We start from the raw sequence: 18,789 nt of genomic DNA on the forward strand, positions 1-18,789 counted from the left end.
AAAAAAAGGAAAAAATTTTTCAAGACGGCAGTCCTCCGATGGGTGTTATTTTCGCTTGCCCCGCGGTACAAGAAAGCTACTGAAATATCACACCTATGTATAGATGTTGGACATTTGGATGAGGAATGACATTTCATATTATGTTTCTACTATTACTACCTCTAATGAAATTACTTTAAAGTCGAATAAAAATGGCCTTGAAAATTTGGCATTCAATAGTATAATTATGGTATCAAAATTTTCCATGACCTCAGGGCATGTGGTGGCCAAAGGTCTAACTCTAATCTAATTAAAGCTGAAGAATATGTTGACTACATCATATCTCAAGCTTTTGTTTCAAGTTCCCATCTTCGCTGGCAAACCAAGACAAATTCTAGAGGAAGGTGTCTTCAAGTTGTCCACCTTCCCATGATATGTAGTGTAACACCCCAATGGAATCACACCAGAATGAGAAGGATCCAGAGGCTGTGTAGGTATGAGATTGTATAATTGAAGATGACTTAAAGAAATTAATTGGTACTACCTATTACAATAAGATGCATTTATTTTTCAGTAGTCTATCACTTAAGAACTTTGGGTGACCTTCTGGGAAGTTTCCTGGAAAACATATGAGTGAGGACAAAACACACTAAAAACTCTTGTGCTAATTTGTGGGGTCAGACATTGATCTTGGAAGCAGGCATAACTGATTTTCAAGGTCTCAAAAAAGGCTACCTATAGAGGGTTCTGACTGGTGGAGGATTCTGACCAACAAGGATGTTGAGTAAAGTGTCACCACATGAAATGTCAGTGTGAGAGCCGCCAAGAAGTTGAAAATTAGAGATATTACATGTTGCTTTAACAATAAATTTGGAAGTTGCCTCCACCAGATAAGCCTTTAGCATAGCATGCACATTGTTTGAAAAGATGTACCAAACATCAAGATCATCTTGCAACTCCAAAAATTCTTTAAAATGTACCCTTGATGTCTTAAGTGCTAGTCTTTTTTCTTTCATTGAGGTTGGAATACAATTCCTTTTACTTCCATCTTCATCATAATAGATTACTCCATTTTCTTTACATGTGATAGCTTTACATTCACCAACCTTTCCAAAATTATGGATGCAAACCTTCTTGGCTATTTTTTGAGCAATCTGCACATAGTTGATTTGGTAACAATTGAGTTTTAAAAGCAAAATAGAAAATTGATATGTGTGTGTGTGCGTGCCCAACAACAACCATAGATATCTCCTTATTTTATAGGCCAACAAAATAATATCAGAATGAAAATAAGTACCTTAGCATAAGGTATGCTAAGGGGATTATTATCATTCTTATTGGTATCAATATCACCGCCATCCTCATCACATCTTCAATTTCCTCTAATAGCTAACCATCATGTGTTTTCTCTCCAAGACCCAATTGGACCATCCTTGTAATCTACCTCATCAGTTTCTTGTTGTTTTCTCTTGTGCATTTGAACCAAGATCTTCATAACCTTTTGCATCTTCAACACCACCACCATCACCATCTTCATTATTTTGACCTTTTTTTCTCAAAACTATTATCCATTGTTGTGAATAATTTGATTGTGAATCTGTCTTGAATTTTTTTATGCCACTAATTTTAGAAAGAAATGTCATGTGATTTTCAATCGCAACCTCTAACTCTCTCACAAAGACAACTCTAAGATCTTCCTTCCAGTCCTCAAGAGTAATGTCAATGTATTTCAAATTCTATTTAGGTTGATATAACTTCATCATAGGTTTATACATACTACAAACCAAACCACCAAGAACGGTAACTAATACAACAAAAACTTTTATACTCTTAATTATGTCAACTACAACCTATAGTGATCTTCATCAACTTATCAACAAGCAAATGTGATAACTATCAGAAACTCTTTTCGAGTAGGAGGGACTCCAAGACGTAAAAGACAAAGAAGGTAAGTTTTGGGTTTTTAATTGTATGCCATTCTTATTCATTAATGGTTCATATATAGCCAAAATACAATACCAAAATTATTGGATCAACCAACACGTGGCAAGATTAGAGATAATTTTCTAATAGAAAAAAATCTATAACAAACTAATCATGTGCATAAATAAAGTGATGGCAACTTTTAGAAGATCGTAGATGAAATCATTCAAATGGTTAGGCACTTTCCTTGTGCATTTGGGTCTTGGTATTTTGGGCCTATAACTATTTGATGACCCAACATGATTGACTACTTCAGAGGTCTCAATTGGAGTATTGACCCCATGTCCCTCTATTGTGCTACTTCGTGTTGTATTATTGCCTTCCCCTACATTGACAACCTTGTCCTCAAGGTTTGAATTAGGATATGACTTACGAAATGATGTTACGTCTTCCCATGTCACCTTCAAACTTGGTAACCCTTCCCATTTTACCAAAAACTGATGAATATCGCCTTTCCCAATGTGTAGTATGCGATGATCCAGTATGCGAGATGGGCGAAGCTCAACCAAGGTTCTTGTAACTGAAGAGTCCAACGTCAATAGTTCAGTGGTCGATGTCCCATGAAAGGGGTTAAGCTTAGAAACATGAAACACTGGATGAATTTGAGCACATTCAGGCAAAACCAACTCATAAGCGACTAGACCAATGACACAATTAATGCAATAAGGTCTGAAATAACACTTGCCCAACTTGACCGAGCCATAACCCCTCATAGATGTTTGACGATAAAGTTATAAAAGGCCATACTAATGTAATCCTTCCAAGGAGGGGACCCATCACCAGAGCTAGCTAGGATACTTCAGGAAGATTGGGTCAGGGATGCAGGAGAAGACCCTAGGATTCTCATGAGCCTTAGGGTAGATTTTGTGCCTACGGGCGAAGTATAAACCCACTTATCTTTGTATGTATTAGATTAGGGTTTCATTATTTTTTGGGCCTTGTATTTAGGGCTCCATAGTGTAGGGAGGGTGCCCCACAAGTTTAGGGTACCCTAGTGATCTAGGATTTTTCAGCCCTTGTATTTTAGGGCACATAGACTAGTTTTTGTATTAGGTGTAGTTTTGTAATTTCACATGAATTAAGAGCACTATTTGATGTGTGTGTTGGGAGAGAAATTTAATTGAATTGGGAGAAGCCCAATCCAATTAAATTTCAGACCAGCCTAAGAGGGAGGTGAGCATTTGCTTGCTACACCCTATTGCCACATCATATAGTCACACTTTGTGCATGTTCTTCATGCTTTACATGCCTCATGACACCTAAGCACACTTAGTGGAAATCTTGGATTTGATCTTGGATTAGTAGGCTGAACCATAACTGAAATTCACTAATCATAATTAGTGAAATTTTGGCTCCACAAATTCAAATTCACGTGAAATTTGAATAGAAATTCAAATTTTCCTCCAATTTTGTGGACACTTAGGCTATAAATAGAGGTCTTGTGTGTGCATTTTGCAACTTTGATCATTTGAGAAATTAAACTTCAAAGTTCATACCTCATTCTCTCTCTTCTCTCTTTCAAAATTTCATTCCTCTCTCTCCCTCTCCCTTAACTCATCTTCTCCTACCTTCAAGCTCTTATTCAAGGCTTCCTATGGTGGTGAACTTGTTCTTGAATCATCTTCTCCTTGAAATGGCGTCTCCAATCACCTTTCCTCCTTCTCCATTCGATTGACATTGATCTTCAAGAAGCAAAGGACTCCATTGATGAAGAAGATCCAAGGCCTACAAGCTCTACATGGAACCACATTACGTGGTATCAGAGCATCTTCATCTAGGTGATGTTCTTTTGCTTCCTATATCTTTTGTTCGGTCAATTCACTTTAATTCATTGTTCTTCATTGTCTTCTCCATGTATCTCCTTCATTGTCTTGTGGTTTGGTGCTATTTAAAGTAGATTAAAAAAAAATAAACCGATTAAATCTTAAGCTCTCTTGAATTGTGTTATCCAAGACAATTGAGCATAAGCAAACACAAATTGTAATTATCCAAGCGTTAAGCATTATAAACACTACTCTTGATTTCTAGGTTGAAATTCTGGTTGTTGTCAGTTTTGACACACTATCTTCTTAACTCCGCTCTGGCTTGAATACTTTGAGTTTTGTGATGAAATTTTAACTAGATAAAATAGACATTTGAAAAAAAAACAATGGAAAAAGAATGAACAAAAAAGAAAAAGAAATGAGCGAGAAAAGGTGATAAAGATTAACGTTAGTCTAGAACATAAAAAAAATGTGTATGCTTGATTTGCTTGAAAATTGTTCATTATTTTGAGTTGTATTACAAGCCTATTTGACTTCTTGGAGTTGTTCATCTTTTAGATGTATTGCCAAATTGACATAACTAGAATTTTGCTTTGAGTCTTGTTTTTAATTTGTCAATCTAATCTAGTGCCATTCTAGGACTTTCTTTGTGTTCCACCTCGGTTTCATTCGCTAATGGACACGAATTCAAACATTACATTAACTTCAACATAGTCGAAACATTAAAAAATTGCATGAAAAACTACAATTAAGTAATACTAATTTTGCATTGAATCATGTTGTGACCGAGATACGTCGTCTTCCATTTCCATTACCTATTTACTAAAAATAGCTAAAATATCTATTGGCCCAAATTGTTTCCAGTAGTTAGACTGTACTAAGATCTTTAGCACGTCATCGTCAGTTTTCAGCTCAATAATTTCAAATTTGATAACTTTTTCTGAATACTCATAGTGACTTGGTTGTCGAAAAAACAATCGCCTTACCGTTTGTGATTCATGAATACCATAAGGGGGAATCCCTTGAGGTGAAACTTGCTTGATCAAATCCTTCAGTTCATCGATGATACATCCAAAAGGAATGTCAAACTTTTTTGGATTTTTTCCTGTGAACGAGTAACCGACAAAATCGTGTTGGCGTGGCATGTTCCATCTCCCATTGTAATATAGTAGGGCATCATGAGTAGAGGTCATAGTGGCTTGAAGTAAGTTTAATATACCATCTGGTGTTCTACCAATGGTGCATAATAACTCAATTGGGCCAACACACGAGAATTGATGATTACACATTAACATTGTGTTAACATCATCATCATTTTTCAATTGCATAGGTTGAAAGCGAAATTGGTTACCTGTATCTGTGAATGACAGCCGGTAGTAAATTTCATCTAAATATTGTTTGTCGGTTAGCTGAAGGGTATTGTGCATTATGATTTTTAACGTTTCAAAACCACAAGAGTTAGGTAGTCAAATGGGTATTGGAGTGGAACTTTGGAAATAAACACCAGTTTCGTTGTGAATAATCGACCCATTCAGAAAAATAAAAGTCAATCTAGAGTTCACAATTGTCTGACTGCTTGTTTCTCCCAAAAATGCCATAGTTTGTTGTAAAAATTGGTTTGTCAAGTTGGTTTGGGAGAGAATGTGTGTTTTTTGAGAGTGTTGGCATGTGTGATATATATAGATGATTTTCACTAACACTGCTTCAATTTTTTAAACAAATAGACACGCGTGCAGATTTGTGTTTGTGTTGACAAGTACAACAATGTCGTGTCACGCTTTATATTGCATCAGACATGTATTGCTTTTAAAAATATGCATGCATTTCAGAGTGTGTTGTCAAGTTTGACAATGATGTATCATACATGCGTAATTTATTTTAGTTGCATGAATTAATTTATTTCTTAACGCAACATTAACGGCTAATTAACAATAAATGAATCACAACAATTTATATCAAATAAATTAACTATTCCAAATAAATAACCAAATGTCAGTGTCCAAAAATAAATGTACCAAATAAATAAATTATCCAAAAAATTATAAATGACATATACAACGCAAAAATAAAACAACTTCAATGACCATCCGTATGTCGCCTACGCCTCAATCTGTGACCTACAGTAGGCTGGCCAATGTAGCGTCTTGTGATGCTCACACATTCTTCAACAATAGTATTGGCTTCTATTCCTTCGATCAAGATCCTCAGGTTCAGTAGCCTGTCCAACTTATCAGCAATTGCTACAAAGTCATCCTAGCAAGTGAAATAAAACGAACATAACAATTGTAAGTAATAAAATACAAAAGAAAGCAACAAACAAAAATACAAAAAAAAAATAATATTACCACTGCATGTCAAAGATGATGCACATTAACGTCTACCTCATTAGGTGCCACTGTCGCCATCGGTTGCTGATACATATCTGGTTCAACAAATTCTTCATATTGTTGAATCGATGGAACTCTAGGAGGATCCCCTGACTGTGCCGAACTCATGAATGGGTGCGAGATCATGTAAAACCAATCCATGTAATCTGGCGAACAGTGGTCAGACACTGCACATAATTGCCCTACAGGTGCAATGTACTCACCAAACTGCATCCATCTATCATTAATTTCTTCAACAGAGAGCGAAGATGCAGCAGGATGTGGCGGAATAGTCTGGATGTAGCCAAACTGTCGTACAACCCTCTCCGGTCGGTGAATGACTGTCAAGAGGCCCCATCTGAGATGGCCGGAAAATAATGAGATGACTTCAAATTCTCTAAAGAACGGTGGTCACCATACGAAATCCAGCACACCGCATCAAGGGTCGGTCTATCCAGACGCCTCTGATACGTGGAAACGGGCAGTGTCTTGCCAAAGGTCCATCGACATGCACGCGGCTCCTCTCATCATAATTCTCGGCAGGAACAGCGGAACCAACGGACGAAAAATGATCGTAGATCCAACACTAAATATATTTTGCAAACATATTCATTTAAATACACAACAACATATAATAATCAACTTCAATGGAAAAAAAATTGTAACATCTTAACTAACCTATAATAGAGTGATATATCCTGCAAACTGCCTCGCCATGCTCTTGGACGCGTCATTTAAATTATCATACATGTGCACAAGTGTAGCAGCACCCCAAGCGTAACCTGCACTCTGCGTCAAGTCACGCAGTGAATCCAAGAATACCACGTGCACGAGTGTGGTACTCTTGTTGGCAAAAACTGTGTATCCAAGCAGATGCAACAAATACGCTCACGCTGCTACGATCCAGTGACATGCCTCGATCTTCAGCTCATACACGTCGCGCAGCCACGATAGTCAAACATAAGAGCCATGACACTAAATCGTCTCAACTCTCACCTCTGCAGCGCTGACCTCGAGTAATTCCACCAACATTTCGACAACGTCGTCGACATGAAGTAGCTTGAAGCTATGGAACACCCTTACAATAGGCAGATGTAGCAACGACGCAACGACATCCAAGGTGATAGTCATCTCTCTGACAGGCAAATGGAAACTGCTAGTTTCCTTATGTCGGCATTCCATAAAAGCAGACATTAGTCCCCAATCACCCGTATCTAGGGAATAGGCGATCAAAGGACTTAGTCCACTGACTGCCACAATGCCTTCAATCTGTGGAGCAGGCCTCTCGAACTTAGCCATCTTCCTTCCATGGGAAGATAGCTTCAACTCAGAACATTCCTGCAAACAATAATATCGATGTTGTAAAAAAATTATTAACTAGTAAACTACGTTCTTTATGTTTTTTAAAAATTACATACATCTCCATTCCAAACTCTCAAAGCAATGTTATTTTCAAAATCTGTGAGAATTGATGTGTCATGGGGTCCGCTTGGAAAACCCTCAACATTAGTAACAACTTCTTCAGTAGGTGCTTCTGGCTGCTCGTCGATCAATTCCTCCGCGGCCGTAGGAGGGTCCTTGACAACACGCTGTTGTTGTCGCTGTCTACGGGCTAATGCAATAGGCCTTCGCCGTTGGGGGGCATCATCGTCACTCACATCTTTCCTCCCCAAGACTTTTCCTATTGCTCGGCCTAAAGCCCGACCAAAACCTCTAGTTCTAACCATTATTTGCATAATAATTATCGTATTTTTTATATTCAATGAATATATTTTAATAATTGATTTCAATCATTTTTTATAACTTACAAATTTGTTATACAATTAAAATATTTGTTTCAATGTTTTGTATAATAAAAATTATTTATAATTTTCAATTGAATTATTTTTATAACTAACAAATTTTAATTAATTTAAATATAGTCTTAGTTTTGGAAATCTTATATAATCTAATCTTAGTCTTAATTTGGGAAATCTAATATAATCTTACTCTTAATTTGGGAAATCTAATATAATCTTACTCTTAATATAGGAAATCTAATCTAATCTAATCAAATGTAATCTTATATTACCATACATAATTAAATAATAAAACTAGCCAAATCATATAAAAAGGAAGACTAACATATAAATCAGAAAAATAATCAACAAAACTAACCAAAAAAGTCTATACATAATAAAATTTCAATACATGATTAAATTTCACAAATGATTACAATACACTAAAAAATAATTATACTAATTTTTTAACAAAATCAGTAAAATAAAATAAAATTCAAAATAACTACAAGAATTATAAAAAAAAATTGCAACAAAAAAAGAAATAAACATAATTATTTCTAATTTAAAAAATACTTAAAATGTAACTAAAATACCACTAATTAAATTTTAATAAATATAACTAAAATAATTTTTTTACCATACATAACACCTACTATTTTTTTAAAAATAACTCAAAAAAAACTGCAACAAAAAAAACTAAAAATAATTTTTTTTAATTTATTTTTTTTTTAAAAAAAGAATACCACACAATGATTCGTATGGCAGTTACGCAAATTAAATTTTTATAATTAACTAAAATAATATTTTTTACAATATATAACGGCTTATAAAAAAATAAATGGGTAAATAGTCATTTTGGTCCTTGAAAGTGTAACTCGCTGTCAATTTGGTCCCTGAATCGAGATAAATTGTAAAATAGTCCCTGAAAGTGCAATCTGTTAGTCACGTTAGTCCCTGCCGTGAATGGAGTAGTTAACGCCGTCAGTTATCGCTGATGTGGCTCGTTAAGTGCCACACAAACATGATTATGTGGATTTTTTATTGGGTAAATAGTTATTTTAGTCCCTGAAAGTGTAACTCGCTGTCAATTTGGTCCCTGAATCGAGATAAATTGCAAAATAGTCCCTGAAAGTGCAATCTGTTAGTCACGTTAGTCCCTGCCGTGAATGGAGTAGTTAACGCCGTCAGTTATCGCTGATGTGTCAAACAAAGCATGCATTATTCCAATTATACAATTATGCATCATTGTTTTTTGACAGATTATGCCCTTATGCAGAACTGAATCTTTTGCAATTTTGCAACAAAATGAACATACTAAGACAACAAAATAACATTCCTTAGATTAGCATTACATCAAATTGATTAAAAGCATTCAAGTAGATAACAACATGAACACACTAAGACTCAAATTACATCATTACACTTAATATATATATTCCTAGTACTTGTGAATACATACAAACACCACCATTGACAACAATTGAATTAAGAACATTCCATAGACAATTGTTCTAAACATCTTCATTTCAATCCCCATACAATCAAGCTTTGAGTTAACTTGAGCCTTTCCACATTGTCTTATCTTCCTCTCTTCCAAATTGTCTTCTTTGTTCCATGGAAAATGTCCCAAGTGAATCATCAACTCCAAGTGCTTCAATCAATTGATCAACCCAAATAAAGTACCCACAATATCCAACTTCATCCTGAAAAGCCCCAAATAGAGACCCTAAATCAAACCCCCAATGTGAAATCAAAACCCTAAATCAATAAATGTGAAATAGACATACCTTATTAATTGAACAAGTGAAAAACGTCCTTCCTCTGTTAATATTTGTTCCAGCAACACGCCTAACAGCTCTTCTACCACAACCACAAAGAAGAACAACTTGTGATGAAACTCTTGTTCGAGATGATGATGCATTGCTCCTCTGCGACATTGTTGATAGTAAGAGAGAACGAAATGGTGCGATTTTTGAGGTCTATTGAGATGATTAGAAGTGCAAATATGGAGGAGGAGGAGAAGAGGGCATAGGTTCTATTTAAGGGTTATGTTAAAGAAGAAGAAGAAGAGGAGGAGGATATATGAGGGTTTTTTACTTTCGGTTTGGTCCCTCATTTCATTAAAATAAACGAAATTAGAAATAAAAAATCCACATAATCATGTCTGTGTGGCACTTAACGAGCCACATCAGCGATAACTGACGACATTAATTACTCCATTCACGGCAGGGACTAACGTGACTAACAGATTGCACTTTCAGGGACTATTTTGCAATTTATCTCGATTCAGGGACCAAATTGACAGCGAGTTACACTTTCAGGGACCAAAATGACTATTTACCCAAAAATAAATATTACAACAAATATAAATTTAATCATACTTTTTTATTTTAAAAAAAAATAAAAAAAACCATACAGACCATATGATTTATACGGATTGTCAATCCATATGAACCATACGGATCACTGATCTGTATGGCAGTGTCACTAATTAAATTTTTGTAAATAACTAAAATAATTTTTTTACAATACATAACAACTTATAAAAAATAAATATTGCAACAAAAATAAATTTAAGCATTCTTTTTTAATTTAATTTTTTTAGAAAAAATACATTGACAATTCGTATGAACCATACGAATTCGTGTGGCAGTAATGCTAATTAATTTTTTAAAAAATTTGTAACAAACAAATATTTAAATATACGTTTTTAATTTAAAAAAATTAAAAAAAATACCATACATATGGATCACTGGCAACAACACACTATCAAATTTTTAATAATAACTTAAATAAATTTTACAAAAAATAAAACGAAAAAAATTTCAATTAACTACAAAAAAAAACCCATACGGATCCTAAATCCATATGGGTCATACGGATCTTGAATCCGTATGGGTTTTGGTCTGCAACATGCCACTTTTTCCAGCAAAGCTTAAAAAAAATAACACCAACAACAACAAACACCCAAAACCAATTACAAAAAATAATACAATCATGCAACAACATCATAATAACAAAAAATCATTAAACACTTCAACAAAAACAACTTCAAAGGGAAGGGACCACTTACCTGGAAGAAGATTAGCCAATGAACGACAACAACTAAAGAAGTGAAGAGCGGAAGAGGAACAAGCACCAACGGAAGAGTGGAAGAGGAACAAGCACCAACAGTGATAGGAAGCTTTATTGCCAATGCAGATTAGAGGAAGAGGAAAAGGAAGAAGCGGCCGTAGGCAGAGGAGACATAGGATTCGCGCTATATGAATGGATAAGTAAGAGTATTTATAGTATTAGGATGAAGGGCATTTTTGCCATTTCACCACGGGTGCTGGGTGCTCCAGCAAAAATGCTGGGTGCACCAAGTAACACCCAAAATATTATTATGTTGAGCTGAATATATAGTGAGTGAGTGGAACTAGAAGCTAGCAATTAGCCTTGGATTTGTTTTGTTCTTCATCCACTACATGAACCCTACCCCTTCTAATTAAAATTTATAAAAATTAGGTGTGTTGGAGTGTTGAAAATGTTCATGACCACTATGAAGGGGTGCATTAGTAAAAGAAGGGGTGTAAATAGTAATTGCCAAATTTAGAAATGTAATGGACTGTGAAGATATTTCATGGCAATCCTTTACCCTCGTTAATGATGTTCTGTGCAAAATTGGCCTAATAAGAAAGAATATCTTCCTAGTAAATAAACTTAATGCAGACGGCTTCAACAAACACATGGAAGTTTACAAAATAATGTCACCATAATTGGACTCAAAATCATCCTCCAATTCTCGAAAATGAAATTAAGTTAAGAATTTATGGAATTGTTCAACAAATTCATACAAACTCATCTTAGAGTTCACAATTTTTTTCAAATGACCATGAAATCCTTCACACTGAGATGTAGTTCTGATTCCAACAAAGAAGTTCCCCCTTATGTAAGAAGTCGTCCAGGTGCACCTATTCTCATACAATTCTTAAACCGATTTGTTTTCTTTCAATCCAAACTTAGCAACCATGTCTCCCAAATGACTTCAAATTTATCAACTTTGTAATCACCAAACATGGATTTTTTAAAGGATTGCAAGAAAGAATTAACACCCACATTTGAAGTTGTGTTGAGAAGCAAGTGCCATGCACATAAGCAGTGATATGCATAGGAAAAAACTTTTTTGATTCCATTTTTCATTGCTAAATTACCATTGATTATTATTGAGACCAATGTTTTTCCTTTCATTACTTCCATCAATTTCTCCAAAAGCCAAAAATAGGTGTCTTCTGATTACAAACAAGATTAGTTGCAAGAATAACATTTTAGTTGTGATGATTCACTCCAAAAAATATCACAAAGGGGCCCAAGTACTTGTTCTTTTTATAAGTTGCATCAAAGGCTAAAATATCACCAAAGAACTCATAATTCACTTGACTTTCTCCATCACACCAAAAAGTTGTTATAGTCTTCCTTCCTCATTAACAATGTGCTTACAAACAATAATGAGTCTTTCTTACCCAAATCACAAAGAAAATTTAAAGCATCACTAACATTGGAATAGTGTCATTTTCTTTGGTGTACAACATAATTATACACATCTTTGCAACGAAATCCAATCTTATCATATCCACCAGCAAGATTCGCAAACACCCCCATTGATGCAATCCTACCCTGCAAGGGCATTGGATAGAAGACTTCAAGTAGAATGTGCCAGAGATCCAGGGAAGGCCCTAGGGTTCTCATGAGCCTTAGGGTAGATTTCGAGCCCATGGGCTAAGTATGAGCCCGCTTATCTTTGTAGATATTAGAATAGGTTTTTCCTTCATTTGGGCCTTGTATTTTGGCCATTTTAGTAGTATAGGGTTTTAGCCTTGTATTTCGAGGCATTTTGAGTAGTCTTTGTAGTAGGGATTTTTTTTTGTATTTTCATGTATTTTTTCATGGGGTGAGCTTAGCTATTATAGGGTGTGTGTAGCTAAGCTCTAGCTTCTCATCTCAAGGAGGTGAGCTTAGCTATTAGAGAGGTATGTGTAGCTAAGTTCTAGCTTTTTTAGGAATCTTCTTAAGGAAGCTTCTCAAGGAGATGAGCTTAGTTATGAGAGGGGTGTGTGTAGCTAAGCTCTAGCTTCTCAAGGAAGTTTTCTCAAGAAATCTTCTCAAGGAAGCTACCTAGTCTATAAATAGAAGCATGTGTAACACTTGTTGTAACTTTGATGAATGAGAGTCTTGTGACACACAACTCAAAGTTCAACTTCTCTTCCTTTTTTTTCTCTTCAATTTCGTGTTCCCCCCTCTCTCTTTCTCTCCCTCTTTCTTTTCCTCCATTGAAGCATCCTCTCCAAGCTTCTTATCCAAGACTCATCTTGGTGGTAAAGCTCCTTCTTCCATGGCTTATTCCCTAGTGGATGGCGCCTCCTCTCACCTCTTCTCCTTTGTCTTCCGCTGCATCTCCATGATGGAAAATCACCATTAAAGGAACTCATTGAAGCTCAAAGATCCAGCCTCCATAGAAGCCCCACAAGCAAGCTTCCATCAAGCGGTATCAGAGCACAAGAGCTTCAAGTAGGTGCTCCTTAAACCTCCATATATTTTTTGTTAGACAAGTGGCCTCAGATATCTTAAGAAGGGGGGGTTGAATTAAGATATTCCAAACTACTTCCCCAATTAAAAATCTATTTCACTTTTTATTCAAGTTATAAATTCCCTTAATAATGAACTTCTTAAATATTGATTCAAATAAAACAATTTGAATATGAATATAAAGCAATAATAAACAAAGGAGATTAAGGGAAGAGAAAGTGCAAACTCAGATTTATACTGGTTCGGCCACACCCTTGTGCCTACGTCCAGTCCCCAAGCAACCCACTTGAGAGTTCCACTATCTTGTAAATTCCTTTTACATGTTCTAAACACACAAGGAAAATCCTTCCTTTGTGTTTACAATTCCTTTACAACAAGAGACCCACGGTCTCTTAATCCCTTAGAGAATGAGGAGAAGAAGAAGAATGAATCTCCCTAGAAAGAGATGGATTTTACAGATTGAGCACTCAAATAATTCCTTAATGAATTGCAATTGAATTGGCCAAGGAATTCTTAAGAGGATAAAATGATTTTGCTCTTTGAGAGGATAAACACTTGTTGTTTTGAAAAACTCTGAGCAAATTCGTGTTATAAGTCACACACATATATATAGACCATTGGTGGTCATGAATAAAGCCTTTGAAAAGTTGTGACTCTTAGAATTATTTTTCTGAAAATTCTGTCTGGTAATCGATTATAGGAATTGTGTAATCGATTACAGCTTTTAAAATTTGAATTAAAACGTTTATTAACTGCTGGTAATCGATTACCAAAATTGTGTAATCGATTACACAGTCTAAAATTTCGAATTCAAATTTTAGTAGCTGTTATAAAACATATTTGGCCACTGGTAATCGATTACATCCTCTGGTAATCGATTACCAGAGAGTAAATCCTTTAAAAAACACTTTTTAATTTAAATTACTTGGCCAAACGTTTTGCTAATTCAATTAGGAATTCCCTTCCTAATATACTAGTGATCATCTTGATGCTGTGACTTGTAATCTTGAAGTATTGTCTTGAATTTAATCTTGAAAAGCCCATTTGCATCAATTGCATCATATCATCATGATCATCATCAAAACATCAAAGGCAATTGCATCTACATTTTTTGCTTTACCTTCTCTTCTATTGTTGTTTCTTCATTTTTCTCCATGTATCTCCTCACATGTCTTGTGCTAAATTTTTTTAACATGATTCTTTAGAGTTTCCACTGATTAAACTTTCTATAGAAGCTAGATTTGATTTTCTATGGTTCAAATTTCTTGTTCTTGTTCTTGAACCATGAATTGTGTTGAGTTTAGGTTCCTTTGAGTTTTGTCTTGTTATTTTTTGTGGCTGAAACCTAAACCATAAAATTCTTACAAAAATATTAAAGTAGAAGAAAACCTCAAAAATCTAGAGTGACTTGTTCACCTATTGTAGTTTTGTCATAGAAGTCATGTCTAGTCATGAAACTTGTCACATAAGATTTCTTATGTTGTGCTGAATTTTATTTTCTTGTTTCTTTGTCTAACTCATTTGTTCATGAGTGTATGAAATTCTTTTAGCCTATTATTTGATTTGAGTCAAATCTTTCATGTTAATTAGTCCTTAACATGTTCATGCAAAATTCTTAGTGAGTCTTTGATTGTGAACCTTTTCTTGAACTTTTAGGTTTCCTTATGATTGTGTCTATTGTGAATTTGAGTTTTGGTGATTGAATTGCTAGGTGAAATGTTGATCCTAAGTGAATATTGAACTCCTAAAACTGTGGTAAACAATCCTAGTGAGTTCAACATACATAGGAAGGTTGAAAGTAATCCCAAGACAATCAATATACCATGCTTAAAAAAAATCGCTGGTGTTGGCAGCTTGGACATACAAACTTGTAAAAATTACTGAGAATTGGTTACTTCGAATTTTGAGCTGAAATTTTTACTGAATTTTCTAGACATCTGAAAAAAAGTTATACAAAAAGAACCAAGTGATTTGGATAAAAGAAAATAATACTAAAAATCACACAAGTTGGCAGAAAAATCAATATCCAGGAAAAAAAAAGGTGAAAGGGAAGTGTGCTTGTTCTTTTGGCTCAAAATTTATTCTATAATTGGTGCCTATGTTATAACAATCTTAGTTCTGAAATTTCAATTGAAAATTACTGTGAAAACAAGTGTCAAAGCTAGAGGTTTGTTGAGTCTTTTTTTTTTTTATAGTTTTTTTACTCTACTCTAGAGCCATTCTAAGTTTCTCTTTGAGTCCTAGCTTGCTTCTATGTCCTTTTCATTGCTTTAATTGTTGAGTAATCCTTGAAAAATTGTCTAGTTAAAACTCCATTGGTTTAGCTTTCATTTCATTTTTTTGGTCTTTGGTTATTGCTTGTCTCTTTGTTTCCTTGTTTGTGGGTTGCCATATAGGGAATTGGAAGGAGGATTGGTGCCATCCCTTGAAGAATTTGAGTCAAGAAGAAAGGGGCTAACCACCTTAAGAGCTATTGGACTAAGAAGCACTCCAAATTGAGTGAATCACCAAAGAGAGAACAACCACCAAAATTGAGGACCATTTTGTAATTTTGTAATTTGCAATTTACTTACCTTCATTGCTTTCAAGTTTTGTAACAAAAAGGCCTTTCATTGGAAGTGTGTTGGGAGCCTCCAATAGGTTACCAAACTTCCATTTGTGTGTAATAATTTTAGACAATTTTTCCTTAGGATAGTGAGTGTTTTGTTGGGAACCTTGAATGTGGTCATCCAAACACTCTTAGGATTCACCTAGTTTACATTTCTTGCTTACTTTCATAGCTTATTTCCTTTACCTTCCATTGTCAAACCGCCTAGATAGCTTTCCTTTTACCAATTAGTTTTTTTCTTTATCTTTCACACCTCTTTTAGTGTTTATTTTGGCTAGTTTCAACCATAGTTTCTTTTATCTTTTGTTTTCAAACCTCCAACAAGAAAGAACCACAACTTAGGAACCAACATGAGTCATCATTCATCTAGTGTTAATGGCGAGGGTACTAGTCATAAAGACCCTTTATCTAGAATCTTAGATGAGTTGAGTTCCCTCAAGTTATGGAAAGAAAAACAAGAGAGAAAAGAAAAAGGAAAAAAAAGAGTGGAAGAAATAAGTCAAGATGAAAGAAAGAAAATAAGAGAGGAAGAAAGAAGAAAAATAATGAAAGAAATGAAAAGAGAAAAACATGCCTCCTATAGTAGTCATAACTCTTGCAAGAGCCTAAGTGAAGAACTTCGTGACTATTACGAAGGAAGGCATAGGTCACATCTTAGACCTCACTCCCATAAAAGAGAAAAGAAAAGAAAGCCTCAAGAGGCTAACATTAACCTCCCATACTTCCATGGGAAGGACAATGTAGAGGCTAACTTAATTTGGGAAATAAGGGTAGAGCAACAATTTAAAAAGAAGTCTACATCAAAATCTTATGACTCTCACTCTTATCCAAAGAAAGACCAAGGTTGAGGCATCTTAGGGGTGACACATTCTAAGCCCAAAGATGATAAGGGGAAGACAATAGAAAAGCAAGCCCCTAAGGCTAGTATGCAAGAGAAAACTAGCTCTATAAAGTGCTTTAAATATCTTGGAAGAGGACACATTACTTCTCAATGCCCCACCACAAAAACCATGATTATGAGGGGCCAAGACATTTATAGTAGCCAAGATGAGGCTACTACTTCACCTTCCTCTAGTGAAAGTGAAGAAGCAAAAGGGGAATAATCTAGTGAAGAAATCTACCCCCAAGAAGAAGGACAACCATTAGTGGTTAAAGAGAAGTGTAAGGAGGTAAGTGTCTCCTCCAAGAGTTTAGCTAAGAAGAAAACTCATTTTACAATAAAGACAAACATTAAAGAAACTTTCCCTCTTAGACAACCTCCACATTTTCTCTTTTGTAAAAAGACACTTGCTAGCATTGCCACACCTCTTGGGCTTGAGTTTATTCCTCAAGTAAAGAAGTTGTTGGATGAGGGTTTGGTTCGCAAGAGCTTAAATCCTTGTGCTTTGTTGGTGCCCAAAATAGGTATTATTAGGCACCAAGTCCCTAAAATAGGTGGTATGATGAATGTTTTGAGTGGTGCAACCCTCTTTTGTAAAATCATTCGTACACCTAACATCTTCATGGTGTGTGTACATAGGGACCCATTAGGTAGGTTTGTTCTTATTTTTAGTTTCAATACAAACTTAGGTACTCATATGGGACACCTTAGGTTTGTCATACTTTTTGGTAGGAATAATCAATATGAAAATACAGAAAAAAGTATATTTTATTGTGTTACTTTTCTTAATTTTTCAAATAGTGATCAAGAGGTTCCCATGAACCCTAAGAGAATAAAGGTCATTCTTGAGTGGCCCACTCCACCAAGTATAAGAAAAATTTGGGGCTTTCATGACTTAACAAACTTTTACAAAAGGTTTGTCCCATATTTTTCTATACTTGTAGCACTACTCATTGAGTTGGTGAGGAACCATGTTCCTTCATGTGAAGATGCCCAGGAAATGGGTTTTCAGACCTTACCTTACTTCAACATACCAAACACTACTAATACATATGTTTTTGTTCTTTTTACAGGTGTCGAGGGAAGGAGCCCGGAGTATGAAGAACCTTAGGATTTGAGGTCAAATCCTTTCCAAGGTGGAGGGAATGATGCAATCCTATCTCACAAGGGCATTGGATAGAAGACTCCAAGTAGATTGTGGCAGAGATCCAAGGGAAGACCCTAGGGTTCTCATGAGCCTTAGGGTAGATTTTGAGCCCATGGGCTAAGTATGAGCTCGCTTATCTTTGTAAATATTAGAATAGGTTTTTCCTTCATTTGGGCCTTGTATTTTGGCCATTCTAGTAGCATAGGGTTTTAGCCTTGTATTTCGAGGCATTTTGAGTAGTCTTTGTAGTAGGGATTTTTTTTTGTATTTTCATGTATTTTTTCATGGGGGTGAGCTTAGCTATTAGAGAGGTATGTGTAGCTAAGCTCTAGCTTTTTTAAGAATCTTCTTAAGGAAGCTTCTCAAGGAGGTGAGTTTAGTTATGAGAGGGGTGTATGTAACTAAGCTCTAGCTTCTCAAGGAAATTTTCTCAAAGAAGTTTCTCAAGGAAGTTTTCTCAAGAAAGCTACCTAGTCTATAAATAGAAGCATGTGTAATACTTGTTGTAAGTTTGATGAATGAGAGTCTTGTGAGACACAATTCAAAGTTCAACTTCTCTCCCTTTTTTTTCTTCAATTTTGTGCTCCCCCTCTCTCTTTCTCCCCCTCTTTCTTTTCCTCCATTGAAGCATCCTCTCCAAGCTTCTTATCCAAGGCTCATCTTGGTGGTGAAGCTCCTTCTTCCATGGCTTATTCCTTAGTGGATGACGCCTCCTCT

The sequence above is a fragment of the Glycine max genome, chromosome 7 (genome assembly GCF_000004515.6).
Source record: "Glycine max cultivar Williams 82 chromosome 7, Glycine_max_v4.0, whole genome shotgun sequence".
Taxonomy (NCBI): Eukaryota; Viridiplantae; Streptophyta; class Magnoliopsida; order Fabales; family Fabaceae; genus Glycine; species Glycine max.